This window comes from Pteropus vampyrus, unplaced genomic scaffold (genome assembly GCF_000151845.1).
Source record: "Pteropus vampyrus isolate Shadow unplaced genomic scaffold, Pvam_2.0 Scaffold54, whole genome shotgun sequence".
Taxonomy (NCBI): Eukaryota; Metazoa; Chordata; class Mammalia; order Chiroptera; family Pteropodidae; genus Pteropus; species Pteropus vampyrus.
The window spans coordinates 6,103,160-6,117,639 of record NW_011888835.1 but is presented as its reverse complement, the minus strand read 5'-3'; the positions used below and the strand labels follow the sequence as shown (position 1 = coordinate 6,117,639).

Genomic DNA, 14,480 nt, shown 5'->3' with positions numbered 1-14,480 from the left:
TATTCATTCATTTATTCATCCTCAGCAGTCATTTAGTTGTTACTTACTGTGTTTTAAACACCATACTAGTCTTTTAAGGCTGCAATGATGGACTCTTCACATTCAGGGAGATCAAACTTGAATGACCTTACGTAAATGTACATCTGCAATACGAAAAGGATCAGTGCTATAATGTTTCAACAAACATCAAATGGGTCATCTACTAAGTGGCAGACATTACGTTAGACAACGTGGATAAACTCAAAGAATTTAGTAGAACATATACTAGAAAAGAAAGACATGTTACAAGAACACCAGTAAAAGTGTATAACATGTAAAATAGTATAAATGAGTAGTTAGTATCTTTAGTTAGAGATGACCAGAGAAGACTCACTGAAGGAGGGAACACCTTGGCTTAAGAGCTGCTTAGGGATTCACTCCTGGACTGTTGGCGGGAGGAGTATTTCAGCATGTGAAAGACACAGATACAGGAAATGGTTCATCTTTCACTCCAGCAGTAAAAGTGGTGGGAAACACCAAACCTTGTTCATCTTGACAAAACATCTTCATTTCTTTTCTTGCAGAAAGGGGAAGTGAGTTCTTAAAGATGAGGAGAGATATAACTGTAATTAAATTTTAGAATAATCTCTCCATTGGAAGGGTGGAAGTTGATCTGCAGAAAATATTCCTTCTCACTGGCTACAGTAATTGGTCCAAAGGTCAAAAACAGGCACTTGAGTCTACAGCCATGCTATCCTGAACAAGCCCGATCCCGTCTGATCTCGGAAGCTAAGCTCGGGCCTGGTTAGTACTTGGATGGGAGACCACCTAGGAAGACCAGGTGCTGTAGGCATAAAAAATAAAAAAGTTCGGGATTGTAAACTGACAAGGTCCTTGCAATCTGTGAGGTCAACCAAGGATTGCCTCGTCTAAAAAAAAAATTTTTTTTTTAATTAAAAAATACAGGCACTCAACTCAAAGAGAACAATAAGAATCTTTTCCAGGACGATTTTATTCAAAAGCCAAGAGGGACATCTTTTTCTTCTCTTGCCTTGTTAAGTTGGGGTGACAAAGCTGGGTTTTATAATGTCTTCTGCTATGTGGATCAAGGCCGTCTGCAGCAAAAGAGAGTAGGACCAAGAGAATGACAGGGATGAGAGGGAGAGGGAGAGCGAGCGTACGCGCTGAAATCATTCTAGTCCTCGGATCCTATGAAGTCTTAACCAACTCCACCTCTGTCCATAAATTCCTTTCTATTTAAATGATTCAAGTTGTGTCACTTGCAACTAAGGGTCCTGACTCATACAGAAAGTTTAAGCTCCACTGATAAGTAGACATTTGGCAGCGAGCTGAGAGTACAAAAGGCATTTTAGGCAGAAAGGCCAGCTTTATCAAAGGACAGTACATGTGATTTTATACGGCTAGACCACAGCGCTGAGAAGGGCAGGGGGAGGGGCAGGTGATGAAGCCGAAGAGTTGGGCAGAGATCAGGACACTAATGGCCTTGTAGATCACACAAAGAGCTGGGACCTTATCCTGCCATTCAGCACTTCTTAACCTCTTTTGGTAAAAGAGCAATTAAAAAAAAAAATTATTCCGTCAGAGGCCAATATGTTTGTAGAACACATTAAAATGAACACTTAGAAAAAGGAAATAATGATACAAAATTCACTCAAAATTTTAATTTTGTGATTAAGCTAACATAAAATCATCTTTCAAGTAACTATACACTTAATTTCTGCCCTCACCTTGTCGCAGACATAGGTTTGCTGTCCAACAATAGTTTGCTGTCCAACAATAGTTCACAGACCACACCTTAAGTAACATGTTTGGAGATAATGGAGAGCCATTGAAATGTTTTAAACAGAAGTGTTAGAACGACTACACCCAAAATGTATAGATTAACAAAGATGTCTTCAGTGATGCGTTGCAAGCTCTGCTGTGAATCAGATCTGTCCAAATTTTTTCTCAGGATCTTGTGGGGAACACACAGAAGGCATCCTGATTAAAGACTGATGACACAGTTGCTAGATCTTGCTAACATTTTGAATGACGGAGTTAGGATTTTATCTTTTTGTTACAGCTACCCAAGGATGAAATGAACTGACTTGTGAGATAGCAACTTAGTTCTTGACACTAGCGGTAGAAAGAGAAAGAAAGAGGCCAAAAGAATGTGTGTGTGTGTGTGTGTGTGTGTGTGTGTGTGTGTGTGTGTGTGTGTGTGTATGTGGCACATGCTTGCTAGAGGTAGACAGTGGAGTACCTACTGAGGACAAACTTGGCCACCTCAGTTCTGTTTTTGATCAGCTGGACTGGTAAGCCATTAATCAAGTGCAAGAGGAGGAATGAAGGATGTACCATCTATGTCTTCCAGCCACGATCTAAGTGTATGTGCTCTTCCCTCAGGGCTTGGAAACGAGCAGTCAGTCTTTGCCTCTCTTACCTGGTTATTTGATATAGATCCTTCCCTATGACAAAGGTAGTGCCAAAACAGTCTCTTTACAGTATACTTCCATAAAAGCTATGATTTATTTTGTGGTATACTACATTAAAAATATGGTCCATAGGGCAAATAAATTCTCTGAAACCCCAGAATTTGAAACGAAAATCACCATTAAGTGAATTTTGAAGAGATATTTTTTAAATTCAGCAAGTAACAGGAAGGATTCTCTACATGGGATTATCATGTATTATCCCTCTTGAACAGGACTAGTAATTCATAGAAAATGATCCCTCTGCCTGACTCCTCCTGCTCCAAACGCTGGCTGATTTCCTGAGCTACAAGCTGTCACGTATATTTTTGGAATCATTTTTGAAGATAATCTTGATTGAATTAATCAATTAATTTCCCACAGTGCTGATATTCCACCTCCCACTAACGACTTTAACAGGAAGCACATAATAAAACTTCCTGCACACCAGTAAACCGTATTATTGCACTGGAATACACAATCTGCTTCTCAAAGTTTTTTAATTAGTGTAGTGCCTAGAAAGATTTTCAGATCACTTATAGCAAATATTTAAAATATTTATAATGCTCACTGTCTACTTTTTATTGGGTGTTTACTCTGAACTAGACAATATGCTAAAACTCTGAATATGTTAGATATGTTATCAGATTAAACTCTAACAGTAACTGTTAGGAATATTGTACTATCAACTTTTTTTCTACAGACAGAGAAACTCATAGACACAGAAAGATTAGGCAACTTGCCCAAGGTGAAAAAAACTAAAGTCTTAAAAGAAATGCATTATAAATTATAAGACTTCTGAACCATTAGAGGAGGTAAGTAAGTGAATTAAGAAAATGGAACATTCCAATAGAACGCAGAAAAAGAGAAATAAGTGAAGAAAAAGCTCAAAACGTGATGTGAGAAATAAATCCACATTGATCAGTAATAATTATGAATGTATATAAGGAGCTATATATTCTTTTAAAGAGGCAATTAAATATAATGACACCCCAAATATTGAAATAAACTATTTAAAAATATACTTGGAAAATACTAACATAGATAAAACTGATGGGAGGCTCTTAATGTCACAATATTACTTAAAGGCAAAAACAGTGTTAGGGATAAAGAGAATTATATACTATTGAATTGACTAGTTCAGCAGAAATATATATATCAGTATTGAAATTGTATATACCTAACAACATAGATTTAAAATATATAAATCAAATATTATAAGAATTACTAGAAGGAAATATGTCCATAAATCTATAACCATAATGAGAGAATTTTAACCCTTCTCTTCTTATTTAGATCAAGCAATCAAAAAATTAGTGGAGATGTAAAGTCAAACAACAAAATATATAAGATATAGACTTGAACAGAAAAGGAAAAGAAAATTGAAAAGCAAAATGCATTAGATTGACTGACACCCAACAATTAGGCAATATATTATACTTGATTCTATAGGGACCATTTTCAAAAATTGGCCAAAAAATAGTCAGTGTAATTCTCAACAAACATCAAAGATCACATCCTCTAATGACAGTGCAATAAAATTAGAAATAAATTGCAAAAGCATATTTGGAAAACTTTAAATGTACTTCTCAATAACTCATGGGATATAGAAAATATTGTAATATTTAAAATGAAAAATACCTCCACATATTAGAACTTCCCAAATGCAGATAAACTGGTGTATAGAGGGAAATTTATAGCCTTAAATGCCTACAATAGAAACTATGAAAAGGTGAAAATCAAAGAAGTAAAAGTAAAACTCAATATCTTAGAAAATGATCAACCAAATAACCTCTTCTGGAAGAGGCAAGAAACACAAAATGAACAACCAATTATGAAATTGCAAACGAAGACACCATAGAGGATTAACAAAAGCAAATTTTTTATTTTCTGGAGTAATAAAATAGACACATCTTAGATGAGATTTATCTAGTAATTATAAGAAATTTTCATTAATAGCATTTGGCATGAAAATGGGAACATATCTGGAGATGCAGTAGCAATGGAAAAATCCATAACTGAATATTCTAAATGCCCTTATGCCAATACATTTCAAAACTTAGAGAAACGGAATCAATTCCAAGCAAAACAAAATTGCTCAAAACCGATACCAGAAGGGAAAGAACACTTGATTAGATTTCTAAACATTAAAGGAATTAAATAACTGGTTAAAAATGATTTGTCATAATTAGTTATATAATTGGTTCAAAATCAGTGGGGGATTTTGCAGGAATTTTCATAAAATAGCCTCCATTTTATAAAAATTTAACAATATAAAGCAAGAAATTAATCTCCTTGGAAGATGTTGAATAGTCACCCCCAGAAGGTATGCGCATGTCCTAATCTCTGGAACCGGATACGGCAAAAGAGTGGCTATTACCTGATGTGTGTGGCAAAAGATTTTTAGAGGAAGCGTTTATCCTAGATGATCTGGATATACGTCCTCACAACAGAGAGGCAGAGGGAGTTTTCAGAGAGGATAAGAGGTGGCAGTGTGACCACAGACACAGAGTGGGGTGATGTGACCATAAACCAAGGAAAGCCCGCAGCCACCGGAAACTGGAAGGGCAAGAACCAGGGTTTCCTCTAGAACTTTGGAGGGAGCGTGGCCTTGTCAGGACCTTGAGTTCATACTTCCGGTTTCCATAACTGTATGAATAAATTTGTTTTTGTTTTTTTCATCCCCCCCTGCTTTATTGAGATATAATAGATACTTAGTTGCTCATATTAACATTGTACAATTCAATGAGGTTTTTTTCAATTATAGTTAGCATACAATAATATCTTTGTTTCAGTTGTACAGCATAGTGATTAGAAATCTATATAGCTCACAAAGTGATCACCTCCCTAAAAGTTTCTGTTGTTTTAAGCCACCAAGTTTGTGGTAATTTGTTAGGGCACTCACAGGAAACTAATATACCTCTCCATCCCATTTTCAAAGGGTGGTAAAATTCGATTTCTAAATTAGACAAGAGCAGTGCAGAAAAGGAAAAATTTAGGCAAAAATTCACATGAATGGAATGCAGAAATCCTAAGGAAAACATTGTGCCACTGAATTCCACTAAATATCTATGTATTTGTATGTAGTGTATGCATGTACGTACATGTAACCTTTGCTGATTTTCATTCTTTCATCTTTTCCATATGTGCATTCGAGAAGTATTGATTTGTAGTGTTTCCAGCATACTTATGTGTATATATGTGTAAATATATGTGAAAATTTTTGAAATGCACAAAAAGAGGACACTGAAACATGGAAGGGAGGAAATTATTAAAATAGCAGTTTAAGAAAATTTCCACAACTGAAATATATCAGTTTTTAGATAAAGGGGTCATCAGGTGTCTGACACAATAGTCAAAGCCAGACCCACATCAAGGTTTATTATAAAGAGATTTCTGAACACTGAGAGCAGAGAGAATACTTGTAAATTTCCAGAAGAAAATAAAAGGTCATAGTCAAAAGATCTGATCAAAAGGAAAGCCGATAACTAGAAGGTAATGGACAATAGAGAAAAATCTAAAGGGAAATTTTTTTTCAACTTAAAATCTGATACTGAGCCAAGTTATCAATTAAACATCAAGATAGAATAAAAACATTTTGAGATATAACAAAGTGCCAGTAGATTAATTTTCCATGCAGCATTGCTCTGAAAACTATGAGAGAATATGCTTCAGCAAAGCTGTAGAGAAAATCTAAGGGATAAATACACCAAATATGGAAATTAGAAGCATGGGGAAAGAGAGACAAGGAAATTGCCTAGGATGGTAGTAAGGGATAAGGCAGGATGACAGCTATACACAGAAGGCAACTCGTCCAGATGGGAATAGGTCAATAGGTTCTTAGATAAACTTCTTCAGGAAAGTAAAATGATGGAGTTTCTGATGTATTTGAGTATCTTAGGATGAAATTTAAAACCTGAAGTGTTTGAGGTTGAATTACAACACATATATAAAAAGTTAAGCAAACAAAGTCAGGTCGTTTACTAACTCTAGGGAAAATAAAAAGTTGTTCAGGAAATAAATTTATCATAAATGGCTGAGCTGTGAATAGCATTTGTATCGTCATAATAGAGAAACACTGAATATTAACAGTAAGCAAAAAGATGTCTACTTACAATGAGAGAATGGGAGGAGGTAAAGGGCTCATGAAGGGTTAAATCTCTGGAGTTTGCAAAGTCCTTACTTCCTACAGTTTGCAGAGTCCTTACTTCCTACAGTGATAATTCAATAGATAATAAGAAGACTAAAAATGTGAGAATGAGTAATTCGAGAACATTATTTTGAAACATGGCGATAAATAACAAAATAATCAGATATAAAGGATTAAAATCTCGCTTCTGAAAAAGGCAAAGAGGTAGGGAAGATGGCATCATCTTTTAGGCTCTACAGAGCAACTGAAGTTTTCAGCAGGGGTGTGAATTAATCAGATTTGTGTTTTAAAGGAGATCACTGCCAGCATACAGCTGATGTGTGGTGGTGACCTGAATTAAAATAGCATAGGAATAGACAGACATGGATGAATGTGAAAGATGCTCAGGAATCAATCTGTAGCAGTGCTTCTCAACGTGTGATCACTAAATTAAGAGCGTCACCAAGAATTTGTTAGAAATGCAGCTTCTCAGGCCTTATCTCAGAAACTCTGAGGCTGAGGCCAGCAATCTGTGCTTTAATAAGCCTACCAGGTTATGATGATGCGGGCTAAAATTTGAGAGCTACCAAGATACAAGAATCAATGATTGATTGGATATGCGGGGTGAAGGAGTGGAAGGAAAATGAGCACAACATCCAATTTCTGGCTTGAGCAGCTAGGCAGCAAAGAAGAAAATAAAATTCAAGATAAACATCGTGCACATACCTTGTAAGCAGAGTTATGCTCATAGTCCACTGATGCTGAGCAGGGACCAGTTTATTCTTGAGCAGTCTCTGAACAACAGAGTCATCCTTCAAAGCCCATGAACATGCTGGAGCTTTTACATGGTCTCCCACATTTGACTTCCCCCATGCTCACTTCTGTTGAAAGTCGATTTTTTATTTGATCAACAAATAGCTATGAAGCCAGAACCCTTTACAATTCCTATTCAAATGAGAGTTCTGACATGCTACTGAGGTGCCACATGGGAAGGAGTTTAAAGAGAAGTGATACTGTTAATGACAAAAGGGAGCAATCTCTATGAAATCGATCTTCTTTCCACAGTCTGTCTTGAGCCTTAAAATATGTCACCTAAATCTTTTCTGGCCCAGTAATGTTAGCGTACCAAGGAATGAGAAATGTATGAATAAATAATTTATTTGTCCTTATGACTAGCCCAAGTTTTAGATAACAAATCGCTAAAATAATTATAATTTTTAAAGCCCAGTGCAATAAGGCACCTCTGAATAGGTCATCTCCTTCCTTGATAACTGCAAAAACCTCCCAAAACCTGGCTTCTTGCTGCTTCATTCATCTTGCACACTAATGCCAGATTAACCTTCTGGAAGCACCTGGAAGACAACTGACTCAGTAACTGAGTCGCTTCCATTTTTCTGAATACAATGTTCAAATGGGGGAGAAATATCATGTCTTAATAGGTGGTATCCCTTGATGAAAAACTCAGTGGGAAAAATAAAAAAGAATTTAATTCTTAGCACTTTTCTCTCTTTATTTGAAAAATCTGTTGGAAAACCTGAAGATTAGATAGAAAAGTGCTTTGAGATTCGTAAATTCCTATGTAAGTGTAAGATGGGAGATGTGTGTCTGAAAGGCAGGTCTGCCTTGGGCGAACCGGTCAAGCGTGTTGCAAAAGTGTTGAATAGACAAGGCCTGGGGTTGGGGTTAGGATGCAAAGGGGAGGAGCTGTCTGTAGGGAGGAAATTGGACAGGGGCCTTACAGAGTCTCGGGACACAGAGTAAAGTCACTCCTTTTGGGGTGATCAAGGAGCAATGTGCTAGTGACTTTCAAAGGGCAGTAAATGTAGCTCTGAGGCAGACATCGTTAGGCGGTCACCATCCAGCAGACCTCAGGTGCTGCGTCAGCTTCCCTGGGGCTTCTATCTACTGATGACGGATGGGCAGTGCTTTCCTGAGAGGAGCCTGATGCTCTGCACATCTGGATCTCCTCACAGCTGTGCTCCTTCAAACCCAGCTCTCTTGTCTCAGGTCTTCTAAGCATACACACATGTAGTTTGCTCTGATGCCTTTAACTCTGTTCTTCCCTTTCCTAGTATGGAAAATTGTTTTTTTTGTTGTTGTTTTGTTTTTTCAATCTTTTTCCCCCTTTTCTCTTGGCTGGGTGGGTAGAAAGGTCTTGCTCTTACCCAAATGTTTTTTTCCCAACACTTTCATCTATTTCTTACTTAATTCTTTTCCCTTAAATGCCCAGATTTTTGAGATCTAAAAGGCGGAAAATATTCTTTTTCTTCTGCTTTCTGTTAGCACATTTAAATTTGGGGGCCAAGGCAAGCAATTAGCTCAAACAAGGATAGTTTCTTGAATGAGAGGAAGGAAAAACTGGGGGAAAATAATCTTCATGTGGAATTGGTCAGCCCTTCTTACTTACAACATAGCAATTTCAAATGATTTAATATTTTAAAAACCTTTTCTTACTACATAAAGATATATGATAAAGCCTTAGCCATAACTAAAATCACTATTTAAAAACTAATTAAGAAAATTAAGATGTTTTTAGTTTAAAAATGGGGTGTTAATTAGGGTAGAATTAATTAAAGAGAACTTTCTAGAAGAGGTGAACTTTCCATCTTAAGGTAGAGACATGGGCTAATGGAGAGACTCAGGTAGGGTACATCAGAGACAGGAATGGCTTTGGTGGGGATGCGTTGCTCAAAAGGTAGATTGGTTCCCTGAGGGAGAGGGAGGAACAAACAAGCAGACATCTGTCTTTGGCCAGAAGGCAGGAAATCCTGTGCAGTGTCACCATGAGCACCTCCAGCTGTATTAGTGCTATTGGAATAATAAATTTGATTATGATGGTAAAAAAAAAAAAAAAAAAAGATAACTTGGTTGACTAAGAAAAGGGACTTTGTGTTAATTATTATCAAAAGATGTGTTTAGGCAACTGACGAGGGGGTTCTCACAGCCACTCTGGGCTCATGGCTCTATTTAAACCTGGATCGCTTTAGCGAGCAACAGCCTGAGGAGAAGGAGCTCGAGACAGAGGCACAAGACCTGATTTTCAGTCTTAACCCTCACACAGCTAACTGGGAAAGCTTGGAAGCCTCGTTACCCTCCGTAAATCTATATACCGCCCTATCTATTAGAAAAAATGAAGACAATATCACCTCCTCTGCCTCTCTCACAGAGTTATTATCAGGATCAAACAAAATCATGTAAAGAGCTATAAAAGATGCAAGGAATTTATAGCAACTGCTTTTTAAGTCTCATTTAGGTACTCTGTGACTTCATGCATATTATCGATATCAAATTCAGAAAAGATGAAAATAAATTAAACTCTTCTTCAGATGCCCAAGAAATGTCAATAACATTTCAAATATGAATGATAAAAGAGAGATATTAGTAAAACCTCAAATTATTACCCTAGGCTCTGACTTGATAAACATTCTTTCTGGTGGAAAAAAAAAAATTCATGATGAAGTTTGCTTACAAATTATTTCTTCTCCTTTCCCTCCTCTTCCCCTCCCCTCCTCACCTCCCCCTTCTCCATCTCAATTCCTTCGGCATTACATGAAGCCAGAGTCTAGCTTAAGCACCTTGTCTAATTCTTCACATTTAATTATACATTATTCTCTTTTCTGTACTCTTTCTGTTCTGTGAGCCAGCCTATTGTGCTGAATATTTACTTCAAAACATAGTTTTGTATAATGTAAACTTGTGGAAATAATATATTTAATGGGAAGAAAGCAGCCTATTTTAGACCATCCATTCATCCTTTTCCCCCACTAAAATCTCACATCTAGCCTGTGGGTTTCTCCAGTCAACTGAATTTTCAGGCCCATAACTACCTCAGTCCAGTCCTGTAATGCGACTTTCCACACTCTCAAGGGAGTTTGGCTTGAGCTCCCAGGCACAGGTCTGGCCACCCAGGCCAGGCGCTGTCCTCCACAGCTGTCCCATGATCCCTTCAGGTTGACTAAGAAAAGGGACTGCTGTGAGGTCATCTCATAAAGCTGCTGCTGTGAGGTCATCTCATAAAGCCCTGGACACAGCCCTCTCCATGTTATTTCTCTCCCCACCTTACTTAACCTTTCAAATTAGTGACAATAACAGTCTCTAGGATGTGGAAGGCCCATCTGTGAGGGGCTAATTGATTTTCCATCATCACTCCATATTTATTTTCTTTTTCCTCACCTCCAGAAGCGTGCTCTGAACTAAAGGCCATGGCAGCAGCTCGTGCTGGCAAAATTGTGCTTTTATTATTCCTACCCTGGCAACAATTATTTATCTAGCTTGTCAAGTGACTGAGGACATCGCGACGACCATCTGTTTCCCTCTGTCTGATTCCCCTAATGTAGTTAGACTCCATTTTCAGGAGCATCTCACTGATGCTACTTGCATTTTTCTCCATTTGTGTGTGCTGGTTTTGGCAGTGTTTCTTCACTGGGGTTGGCGTTTTCACTTCACACTTGTTCATTTGATTAGCATCCTTCTCTTGTGATTAACTGTTTAGCTTCCAGCAAGTGGTCTCTTGGTTAGCTTCTTTTTGATCTTTGAAAGGGTTCCTTTCATCTCTCTGTGCATCTGTGGGGACACTATCTTTCTTCAGAACCACATTCTGTTGGTTTAAAAACTTCCTAGCTCTCAACTCCCCTCCCGTTCTCCTGCCAGTCATCTCAGTTCAGACTCTCAACCTTTCTTGCCCAGAGGACTGAAACAGCCACTTCTACTTGTGGACAAGCCTGACTTGACCACCCGCAAACCACAGCTACCAAGTGATTTTCCCGAAACATGAGGCCGTGTTCGTGGCTCTGCTCTGCTCAAATCCCTCCGGAGTTTTCCACGGGCTCAGGCTAAGCCCATCCACTTATGTCATGTCTTTTGAAATCTGTCATTTTCTCTCTAGGAGCATATTTATTGTAGTGCGTGTGTGTGTGTTTTCTTTATTCTAAAATCCCCGACAGTGGTTCTGAATTGGTAGGGGAGAACATTTGGCAATATCTGGAGCCATGTTTGGATGTCACAACTGGGGTAAATGGAGGTGCTCCTAGCATCTGCTGGGTAGAGGCCAGGGGTGCTGGCAAACACCCTGCAGTGCCCAGGACAGCTGCACATAGCAAAAAGTTATCCAGTCGAAATGTCAGTAGCGCTAAGGCTGAGAAGCCCTGTTCTAGCCGAGACCAACTGTTGGAGTCATCTGCGTGTGCTCTGTCCTCTCGTGCCTCCATATCTTTGCCCAGCAACCTTTCTCCAGTGCTTCCCTCTCTCCCACCGTTTACCTGTTAATGTCTGATCATTCTCCAAGGCTCAGCCTCAAGATCCCCTTACTTTGATTTCCTGACCATGTGACGCCTTTTGACAATGACTCACATCCTTTACTCTTGAGTTTTGTTCAGGGGTCTTCTGTAGCTCCAGCATTGACCAAGTTTTTTCTTAATCTTGTGTTATTTCTTCTTAAAAACCTCTTGTCAACACATGACCAGAATCCAAGTTTCGCAGCGTTGTGTCCCAGGCCATTCCCAGTGGACCTTCCCATTTCCGTCACTCCTTCCCACCCACTGCACCCAAGAGCCTGTTGGGTTACAGCCACGCCCACAGGGTTGTGAAACCTTCCCCGCCCCCTCATCTTTGTCAGTTTTCCTTCTTCCATCAGATCCAGCTTATGTGTCGCCTCCTCTTCACAGGTTCTCAATACACAGCGTTAGATCCTTTATTCATGGGCACTCTTAGCCCATGGTACTTATTTGTATCTCAGCATCCAGTAAAGAAAAATAGTGAAAAATATAGTTTCTGGAGTGTGACAGATCTGAATTTAGAAAGATCTTCATCTTTCTAAGCCTTAATTTCTTCATCGGAATAATAAATAAAAGAATAATATCTACCGAATATATTTCTGAAACTATTAAACCTAGTAATCCATGTAAAATGCCCAGCATAGTATTAAGGACTCAATTAATGTTAGTGGATACTACTATTTCTAACCATATTGTAGGTTATGTAACTGACTCTGTAGCTCTCTCCTGGACCAACTGCTTTCTCCCTGAGAAATAGAAACTGTATTTTATTCATCACTGTAACCCAGAGACAAGAAAAGTCTGAACAGTAGCTGCTTGTTGCATGTTTGAGTCAAGGATGGAGACCCCGTTACAGATGTCTCTCTGTAGCAATTTAATGCCTAGCATTGACTGAGCACTTACTAGGTATAACAATGGGGTAAGCACTTTCACAAGTTGCCCCCATTTAATCCTCACAATCACCCTATGAGATTGGTGCCCTTATTATTCATTCCCATTTTACAGAAGACCTGGGTACAGAGAGCGAGAGACCCTGTCCAAGATTACACAATTAGCGAGTGGCGGAGTCCAAATTTAAAGGTAGGGAGTTTTAAATCATTAGATCTTTACTAAAAAATTAGATAAAGTCAATATTTATTTCAAGAATTCATTGATGATGTAGTACGATGAGTGCAAAGAATCTTTTTGTCTAGATGCAGATGATACAGAAACACCCACTTCTTTTTCAGAACCACCAAAATTACTTCAGTCTTCCCGAAGTCACTCTCAGTGAACACCAGTAGGGTGCAGTTTGGTGGGATGGGGGCTGGGGAATAGGTGGGAGTATTTATCTTCTAACCCCCCAAAAGACACTCTCAAACAAGGCAGCTACACCTTTTCCTTCTCATTGTCCAAGATCTTGTAAAATAAACTGTGGGAAATATGTAAATGGGATCAGGAAGGAATTGGGATGAGGGATGAGGGATGATGCATCTCATCGGGAAGATTGAAAACAAAAATAGTTTATTCGCAGATAAATCAATATCTTAGTGGAGTCCCTTAATTGAGTGACATTGTACCCTAACAAATAGGCCACCTACTTGCCAGATTTTTATTGGTGGGAGAAGTATTAATAAGTGGATAAAAGCAGCCTCCACAGCATTTGTCACAGGAGGTTACTTTGGCAGGAGCTTGTAGAGCGTAACTCATCTGCATAGAGGACTCAGGGAGATCTTATGTCACCTGGGCTCCTAGGGCATCTGCTTAAATTGTTAACTTTAGCCAAATAAGAATCATTCCTACAGCAAAGTGAGCTACTGAGTTTCACAGTTTGCTCTTAGAGAAAACTGTAATTAATTCTCCATAAAGTCATTGAGATGTACTAGCAGTATAGAGAGCAAATGTTATTAAACTTTAACAGTTTCCCATGGGTTAATAATGCTGCCACCTCATTCTAAGACACAGTTCTGGGGTTCAGGCTGTGGGCTTGAGTTACAGGTGACCCTGGTATAATGAGGTCCTTCAAGCTAGCCTGGTGGCTGACTCTCCCAGCTCGGGGGAAAGATGGTTCAGGTATATCCCCACACCTGCCTAGAAATTGCAGTAAAGGCGTTAGAACCTCGGTGAGATGCTGTGGAACAGGCCGAAGTGTCTCATGACCCTGTTAACTCACTTTGTTCTTTACTCTGCTGACTGAGGACAGTAAAAGTTGTAGAGACCCCAGAACACCACAGTGGAAATAATGGGCTCTCAGGAAGGGAGGGGAGAGGATGACAGGGGTGAAAAGAAACCGCTTGGATTATGGATTTGAGGAAAACATTGCCCCAGTGGCCTCAATTTGATTCATTTGTGGGGAGAAAGAATGTGTTGAAGGGAATCGCTTGACCTGAGAACAATCCAAGAGGAAAAACAAGTAAATTATTTGTAGAAACTATTTGGTTAAAAATATATCTTCTAAATATATATTATTTCATTTCTTGCAATGGGGAAGGGCAGTTTCCCAAAGATGAATTGGGGTACTATTCACAATAAGTGGGCAGTCATACTGGGCAGACAAAAGAAGGAAATGTTCCTTATACAAATTACGTATACTGAATCATACATATCATTCAATATATGGCATTCAATGAACAGGAGAAACCAAATCCC

At 38.7% G+C, this 14,480-nt stretch overlaps 1 pseudogene; it reads left to right on the top strand.

Moving 5' to 3' along the window:
- Positions 1 to 717: 717 nt before the first annotated feature.
- On the top strand, positions 718 to 832 carry LOC111739819 (annotated as a pseudogene).
- Positions 833 to 14,480: the final 13,648 nt, after the last annotated feature.